General features: G+C 38.1%; 1 protein-coding gene across 7 annotated transcripts in view; it reads left to right on the forward strand.

Moving 5' to 3' along the window:
• The window catches only part of ERC2 (ELKS/RAB6-interacting/CAST family member 2), a 901662-nt gene that overhangs the window by 102954 nt on the left and 789338 nt on the right, over window positions 1-9370 (forward strand). The gene's annotated exons all lie outside the window — the stretch shown is intronic.

Raw genomic sequence — 9370 nt, forward strand, 5'->3', positions numbered from 1 at the left:
ATCTCAGGAATCACTGTTCTTGAAACCATTATTTCATATATGTTGTCCAGTTTTTTAGTCATTTCAGGCAAGAAGGTTAATCTATCTCTCCAACTCCATCTTGGCTGGAAGTAGAAGTCTCAAGAGTACAAAAGTGGCAGTGGCATGGTCTCTTGAGGCCTAGACTTGGAACTCATAAACCTCACCTCTGAGTTCTATTAATTAAAGCCATTCCAAGGCCATCCCAATTCAAGGGGTGGAGAAATAGACTAAAACTCTTGATGCAAGTGGTGGCAAAATCATATTGCAAAAGGCTATCTGGATAGGGATGGGAGGAAATTTGCAGCCTTCTCTGCAAACACTCTTTTTTGCAAACAAAAAGCCCACTGTGGATTTGCAGGTAGGGTTAATGACAATAGGATAGCTATTATTTGACAAGCAACTGCTATGAACCCCGCTCTGTCTGAAACACTTTATACATAGCTTATCTAATCCTACTAACATTGTGAAGTGTAGTTGTTAGCTCATTTTACAAATGAGGAAACTGCCACGGCTCTGTGGTTAGGTGATTTACCTGAGGTTGTACCTAGAATTATATGATTTCCATGCTTGTGTGATTCCATGCCTGCGCTCTGAATTAGTCCTTTTGCTTTCAGCTTTGCTGTGTTCTTAAGTTTTTGGTATATTTCTTGTTAACAGATTATAGCAGCATTTAAAAAATGCAAATAGATGATTTATCTCTTGTTAGGTGGTGAGTTTATTGCATTTACATCTGTTGTAATTGTTTTTATATTTGCATTTATTTCTATTGTTAAAGTAAATTAAAATGGAGACCAGGCCTGAAGTATCCCCAGCAAACAAAACCAGTTAGGCCTTATGGGTGATCTAAACTTGCTTGATTTACAAACAAGAAAAACTTAACTTGAGTTATTTCTTGTAAATGCCTATATTAAAGAAAAATAGAACGTAGGCTCAACTAATCAGAAGCAGCCAACAAACTTATATAATCAGAGACAGTCCAACAGGATAGACCAAATAAGGCAACTGTGTATCTGTAACCAATCAAATATTTTCTTTGCTTTACTTCCGTGTTTATCCTATAAAAGCCTCCCCCTTGTGTTCCCTTGGAGGAGCTCCTGAACCACTTCCGGTTTAGAGGTGCCAGATTCATGAATTGTCATTTGCTCAGATAAGCTCTTTAAACTTTTACAGTGCCTCAGTTTTCTTTTTAACACTACCATTTTATTTTGTTACTTATTTACCTAGCCTTTTCCATGTCGATCTCCTCTTTTTAAATTGCATTTTCTGTATTCTTTTTCCCTACAGATATGGAAGTTATAATTCTATTCTCTATTCTTTCAGCTGTTATCCCTAAAATTTTAATATTATCCTTTAAATTTGCATACTTAAAGTTTAAAGTTACCCTACTTATCTTCTCTTTTCACACGAAAATATGAGGAACTTGGAACATTCTTAACACCAACCACCTGCCTCCTGTCTTACATGTTTTTATTTTTATACTCTCCTGGGGACATGGTGGGATTATGCTTGTGTGTCTTTGAAATGAGATGTGGCCATCTGACTTGCTTTGGCCAGTGAAGTGTGAAAAAGCTTAGCGAGACAGCGTATGGTTCATCATGTGACCTGTGGCAATTGTTGAAGAAGGCTTTGAGATGATGCTTCTATTTGGCTGGAGTCCTTGAGGGGCTACAATGGGCAGACTTCCCTAGCTAAACCCTGAAGGATATTTAACATGAATGAGAAATAAACATTTGTTGTTTTAAGCCATAGAGATTTGGGATTGTTTGTTGCCACAGTATAAGGAGGTTACCTGACTGATATGCTCCCAATCTCCCCACGTCAGGAATTGTCATCATTATTATTGTTTTATGCAATAAGTACTTATTTAGAATTACATTTACTGTATTTATTTTCTCATTTTTTCTTTCCTTCATATCAATCTTTCCTTCTAGATTTATTTTTTTTCTTGATGTATACATTCTAGTTCTTTTAAGTCAGTGGCGTGATGGTAAATATTTAGGAACTGGTCCCCCAGGGGCAAAAAAATCCTGTTTTTTAAAGTGTTTGCCAATTCCCATGGTTTAATACTCCCACTATGGCTGATTTCAATTTATCAGCATGTTTTCTACAGACTCGCAAAATTCCTGTAAACCTTACGTTTGGCTCTTACAAGCTAGTAGAAGCATGCTGCAATTTCAGGTGGATTATGTCAGTGGTAAGCTGTTTTTGTCTCAATGTATCTTTATTTTATCCTCATTCTTGAATGGCAGATTAACTTGGAGTAAAGTTCTAGGTTGAGAGTTATTTTTTCTTAGCCCTTTCAAGCTATGTTGTTGAAATAATATTTTTGTTTCCTTGAAAAGTCAGCTGTCATCTTAGTCCTTGTTCTTTTGTAGTTAACCTGTTTCTTCTCTATGGTTGTTTTTGAAATCTCTTCACAACACAGTACAGATACTGTGTATCTGTAATCAACCAAATATTTTCTTTGCTCTACTTCTGTGTTTATCATGTAAAAGCCTCCCTGTTGTGTTCCCTTGGAGGAGCTCCTGAACCACTCCTGGTTTGGAGGTGCCTGATTAATGAATTGTCGTTTGCTCAGATAAGCTTTTTTCGTATTCTGTAATTTTACTTGTAGATGCTTGAGTGTGAGTTTACATTTGCTTACCCTGCTGTAACACATTTGCTCCCTGTGTCTTTAGTGAGTTTTGGAAATTTTTTAGTCAGGATCTCTTCAAATATTGTTTGATCTCTGGGATTCTGTGTGGTCTGGATTGAGGGACTGTCCCTGCAGAGCATGTTTGTTGCTGTTGTTGCTTTGTTTTTTATAGAGATGGGGTCTCGCTATGTGGCCCAGGCTGGTCTTGAACTCCTGACCTCGGGTGTTCCTCTTTCCTGGGCCTCTTGAGTAGCTGGGATTCCAGGTGTGAGCTACGGCACCTGGCTTGTGTTTGTTTTTGTCAGGTATTGCCTTGGAATCTTTTTTTATCGTGATAAGAACATTTAACATGAAATCTACCCTCTTCACAAATTTTTATGTGTACAATACAATATGGTTAGCTATAGGCATAAAGTTGTGCAGCAGAGCTCTAGAATTTACCATCTTGTGTAATTGAAACTATACCAGTTGCATAGCAACACCCTATTGCCTCCTCCCCCTAGCCCTTGACAACCACTATGAGTTTTACTATTTTAGATTCCTAGTATCAGTGGAATCATGTAATGTTTGTTCTTCTGTAACTGGCTTATTTTATTTAGCATAATATCCTCAAAGTTCATCTTTGTTGTGGCATATGGCAGAATTTTCTTTTTTTTTTTAAGGCTGAATAATATTCTAGTATGTGTATATACCACATTTTCTTTATCCATTCATCCATTTATGAGCACTTAGTTTTGTTTTCAGACCTTGGCTATTGTTAATAATGCTGCAGTGAACACAGGAGTGTGAATATGTCTTTGAGATCCTGATTTCAATTCTTTTGGATAAATACCCAGAGTAGGATTGTTGGATCATATGGCGATTCTATATTTAATTTAGTTTTGGAAACTTCTGTTGTGTTTTTCTTAGTGCAACACTATTTTACATTCTCACCAACAGTGTACAAGGGCTCCAATTTCTTCGTATCCTTACCAAGACTTATTATTATTATTATTTTTTTTGAGACGGGGTCTTACTGTGTCACCCAGGCTGGAATACAGTGGCACAATCACGACTCACCGAAGCCTTGACTCCTGGGCTCAAGCAAACCTCCCACCTTGGCCTTCCAAAACTCAAAAAACATTTATTGAACACCCCTATGTGCCAGGCACAATACTAGGCACTGGAGATATAACAATGAGAAACAGAGAAAGAGAGACAAAGAGCATTCTTATAGACCCTTAGGAATGTTTGTGACAAATGTGGGGAAGTAAATCTTCTTCTCTGAAAATATCTCTCAAATATTTTATTTCCTTCAGGTCTTTGCTCAAATATCATGTTAATGAAGAAGTGCACTGACTGCTTGACTACCCTGTATGAAATGAACACCCCCCATTTGACTTTCTACCTCTTGCCACATAAATATTTTATTTATCTGTGCAGCGCTTACTGTCTCTTGATATGCTATACTTTTATTTCTTGGTTACCTCCCCTTATTAGTCTAACTTCTATGAGTTCAGGTACTGTGTCTCGCTCATTGTTACATCCCCAGTGCCTGGCACATAGGGGTGTTCAATAAATATTTTTTGAGTGGATGATTGAAATGTAAATGATCAGTACAAAAAAAGTGATGTCTTCATTTCCAGGCAATTTTAGTTTTTAGATTATCATTAAAATTAAAGAAATTTCGAATTTTCATAAAACTCACAGACTTCTGAGAATGTATTCACAAGCCCAGTTTGCAACATGTGGTGCTAAACACTCCTTTTACGTCGCCCCCTGCTGAATGAAGTGTCCTTTCTGTGTTCTTCTGGATCCTTTATTGATGAGTATCACTACCTTCATAGCTGCCTCCTTCTACTCTTGGGGTTCATGTTTAGCCGTCAAGCTGTCTTCTTTTTCCACCCAAGATGCCATGCATTTAAAAAAGTATATATATATGCCTTTGCCCGTGCCCTTCACTCTGCCTGGAATATCTTTCTTCCTTGTTCTAGGCCTCACTTAAGGTTCACATCCTCTGCAGAGTCTTCCCTTGTGCTCAAACCAGATTGATGCCTCCCTCCTCTGTGCTGCCTCAGCACTTTGTACACATTCCCTTTTGCTCCCATCCTTTTCTGTTGTGATTGCGTCTCCTCATTTGTTGCTTCTTTTGACTAAGAGCTTCTGAAGGCCAAGGACAATGTCTCATGCCTCTTTGTTGTTGAATCCCCATGCCTTAGCATAGTGCTTAGCACACTGAATAAACGGTCAGTGAAAGTGAGTTGAGTGAATGTCACCTGTGAATGGTCGTGGCAGAAATGAATGACCAGCTTATATACTATACCTTTCTGTATAGACTCTAACGAAGGAAGAATTCTTTGTAGCATAATGGCTGATAGATAGGGAGTATAATAAGAGATTGTGTTATATCCTTTAAAATGTTTCTTTTTTAAAAAGGAAAAGCCTTCTATCTAAGGAAATAAGTAACTGTACTGCCTGGAATTCACTGAATAAGTTGCTAAATAATCTTTAAAGAGATTTCCCCAGCATAATAGTTATTTTTACTATTAATACTAGTTATAATGTTAAGAGAGGTTATTTATTGTATGTGTGTATGTGTGTGTGTAAATTTATTCATCACTACAACTGTATCATCTCCATTTTATAGTGGAAGAAACTGAGGGCAAACAACTTTACAGAGATTTAAAAGTACAGAGATAAACAGTGGTAGAATCATTTCTTGCTTGAGTTCAGGACTCAGGTTCTTAACTAGTCTCCCACATTAGATCTCAGTAACTCACAATAACAGCATTTTCTGTGCCCACTTAAAAGGTGATTTAAAAGTTTATTTAAAGGAATGAGTGAAGAGTTGCTTCGCAGATACTATAAACTGTAAACTCATCCTATGTTTATTTTTTCTTTTTTAAACCATAAAGCCTGCAATTCTTTCCACTTTTGTTTCCCTTTGGATTTCTGAAATAAAGAAAGAAAATGTTCAAAGATAACAGCAAAATATGGCACTCATTTTGCAGGCCTTTGTTTCTGCTGGTTTTGTGCCTCACTCTTCTCCTAGTTCACAGCTAAGGACCCAAACAAAGAAGAGAGGGACAGTCATTCATTTTAAATAGAGTACAGATGCATGGGTTCAAGAGGGCCTTTGGCCTCCCTCTGACTTAGTGAGGGCTCTAGTGTGTTGAAGTTTATGTAACCCAGGACTAATAGTTCATCTTATTAGGAAAAATGCCAGTAAGACCTGGAGTTAGTAAGGGCTTGCTTCGATTTAAATTCTTCTTTCATTCAATAATGCTCTTGTTCTGGGCACCAGCAGTATCTGTACTGTGTTAGATACTTTCTTTTTTTTCTATACTTTCCTCTTGGGAAACTATCCCAACAGGGATACTTTCTTTATATCCCTGTTGGACTTGATAGGTGAGCTCTGTTCCAGACTCAAATTTGAAAGCTATTTTTTTTTCTCTTTCCGACTTTAAAAGTCTCGAATGAATTGTAAAACAAAATAAACATCAAGGGATGAAATAAGCACTTTGCAATTCCTTGTTTAAATATAGTTTTTACTGTACTTTTGGAGAAATTTCTATTTCACTGGTTTAAAGATTTGAAAAATAATCTTAAAGCATATGAAATATATCTATGTGCTTAGGAATGCATACATGGGTTTTTTTTTTTTTTTTGAGACGGAGTCTCGCTCGGTCGCCCAGGCTGGAGTGCAGTGGTGCAATCTCGACTCACTGCAAGCTCCGCCTGCCGGGTTCACGCCATTCTCCTGCCTCAGCCTCTCCGAGTAGCTGGGACTACAGGCGCCCGCCACCACCCCCGGCTAATTTTTTGTATTTTTAGTAGAGACGGGGTTTCACCGTGGTCTCGATCTCCTGACCTCGAGATCCGCCCGCCTCGGCCTCCCAAAGTGCTGGGATTACAAGCGTGAGCCACCGCGCCCAGCCTAGGAATGCATACAAGGGTTTCTGAGTCTTCGTTTTAAGGAAAATTTTTGTTGTTACTAATAGGCCCAAAATTATCCAGATACAATAAAATAATCTCAAACAGATATTACTCAAGATTGGTATCAAGAGATCTTACTTCTCAGTGATATGACATATTCTTTTGGTGATGGTATCTGCAAAACAACCATTTCCTTTTTTTCTGGTTTTTGCTTTGACTTACTCAATGATAACATGGATCTCCTGTGACTTATCATTTCCAGGTTCCTAAGTGGTCCCTTAATTCTTGACATTTATCTCACATAGATTTTTAGGAAAAAAAATTTCTCTAAACCCTTTTTAAAGTCCTTAAGCTCCCAGGTAGAAGAATGTCAAATCTGAAAAAATCCCTAAAGGTGTTCTTTAATAAGTCATTCAGAGAGAGGAGTTACTTCATCTTGGTTGGAATGTGTCATGTGCTCCAACTCCTGAAGCCTTGGAGCCGCTGGAGTAAGGAATGTGGTTATGGTGGCTGTCCCATCAGTGGCATGTGGTGGAAGGGATGCGTCTAGACCGAAGACATTTGACTCCAGTGTGGAACTCTGGCTCGTGGCAGCTGTTGCACATACCCTGAAACTAATTATGTGGTAACATGCCCTCTGCAGTGCAGTGACCAAATAAGACTGGTACATGGAGCTAGAAGGGAAAGAGCAGGAAAGAGCTTTGTGCTGTGAGTTTGGTGCCCGGACTTCACAACTAGCAGTGCTGTCATTTCTGTTGTGACTTCAGACAACCAGTGGTCAACCTCTTTGGGCCTTAGTTTATCCTCCTGCAAAAAGAAACAAAGATTATCTTTGTGATCTGTGCCATCACTAGTGTTCAGTGATGTTAAATATTTGCTGTCTCTTTAAAATGCATATACCAGCTTGTGGCAAAATCTAGGGTTATTCTTTCCAGATATTTTATGTGCTATTGCTTTATTTGCTTCAAGTTAGCACTTGAAGTGGCCAAACTAAAAAGTTTCTCTGGTTGAAAGATTTTCTTTGTATAGACACAGCCAAACATTATTTCACTGCCCCCCACCCCCTGACCCACTGCCATTGCAGTTTCACCTGTTTGCACTGCATTCTGGAACAGTTTGCAATCTGTATTTGTATATTAATAATAGTAGCAGTTTTAAAATGATGGCTTCCTGTTGGCTGGGGTACTTACTAAGTTTCAGGCATAAGTAAGTATTGGGCATGTGTTATCATCTAACTTTATCATGCTTCTGCAAGATGTTTGTGTTATTAGCAGCTTTTAAAAGAGATGGAAACTGAGGTTTAGCGAAAATAACCTGCCAATATCCCACAGCCCCCACCTCTGCAAGGTTATATGACCTTAAAGCTAGTGCATGACCAGATTGGAGGCCCATTCAAGGTTGTCTGACCCTGTAACTAGTGAGTGACCAGGCTTTTGGCCCCAGACTGTCTGATGTCATAGTCAGAATTCTTAATTTGGGATAGTAAATCAAATCTTTAAAACTTTCCATTATCCTTAGCAAACTAACACAGGAACAGAAAACCGAATACTGCATGTCAGAAGGTTGAACTGGCATGGTTACATCTTTATCATGCAGTTCACCTGAGTCTTGTATATAGTCCTAAAGGGTACTTTAGGAATCCCCTACTCCAAATAAACATAATCATAGCACTGTCATATTATTTATATTGCTTCTTTTTTATTTAATCAGAATAGCAATTGTAGTAGATTCTTCTTGGGGTTGCTGCGGACCTTTAAGCAACTCTTCTTCCTCTTGGAGTAGCTTCTGATGGTGAGGGTCAGCTGCCGCAACCTATTGGTCCATGGAAGACACTTGGCCCAAGCCAGGCTAATTCTATACTCCATCCTGGGTATTTTCAATTTGGAGCAGGGAGTCCTTGAAACCAAGTAACACGGAACCAAGCTTCTGACAGAGATTCATGCTGTGTGCTGCTTCCTTCTTTCCTTGGGTCCTGTTTTCACAATTGCTGCTTTCATTCAGGGAGATGCCTTGATATCCTTCTCATGTACTCCCTTCTGTGGCTCAAGACAGGCCAAGTTGTTTTCTGTTGCTTGCAACCCAAAGAATATTAACTAGCCTAGCGATGATGAGTAAATAAGTTATTCTTGGAAAAAATATTTGCTGAATGAAAACGGGAAATAGAAAGGAAGGCATCTGTAATGCTCTCGCCTCCCATCATTTTTAACAGCTTTATTGAGATATAATTCATGGATCATGAAATTTACCCTTTTAAATGGTACAATTCAGTGATTTCTAGTGTATTCACAGAGTAGTGAAACCATCACGACTGTCTAATTTAAAAATTTAAGTACTCTAATTTAATTACCTCTCCTAAAAACTCCCTATCCTTTAGCAGTCATTCCCCATCCTCCTCTCCCCAGCAATGATCATTGTGGTATATTTTCCTCTGTTTTTTTCTTGTCCATTCATATTACTTTTTATGGTATGCTGGACACATTTTTGCTTATGGGGTATGGTATATTCTTTCATTCATTTATTCATTCACTCATCTCCCACCCCATATATATATGAGGATATATGTTCACTAAATATTAAGGACCATAGGCATTGTGTGGATATAGCAGTAGGTAGCTTATCTTCACACCAGAGAAAGAAAAAGATACAGGCCTTTGATTCTAGTTCATTAATAAAATGGAAAACCTTAGAGAATTTGAATTATTAGGCTAATTAGGAACCAGTATATTCACATATTCAATTTTTTTCTGTACGTTATTCAAGTTATAATTAATGAAAAAGATTTATCACAGACTCCTCATG

Source organism: Hylobates moloch, unplaced genomic scaffold (assembly GCF_009828535.3).
Source record: "Hylobates moloch isolate HMO894 unplaced genomic scaffold, HMol_V3 SCAFFOLD_8, whole genome shotgun sequence".
Lineage (NCBI taxonomy): Eukaryota > Metazoa > Chordata > Mammalia > Primates > Hylobatidae > Hylobates > Hylobates moloch.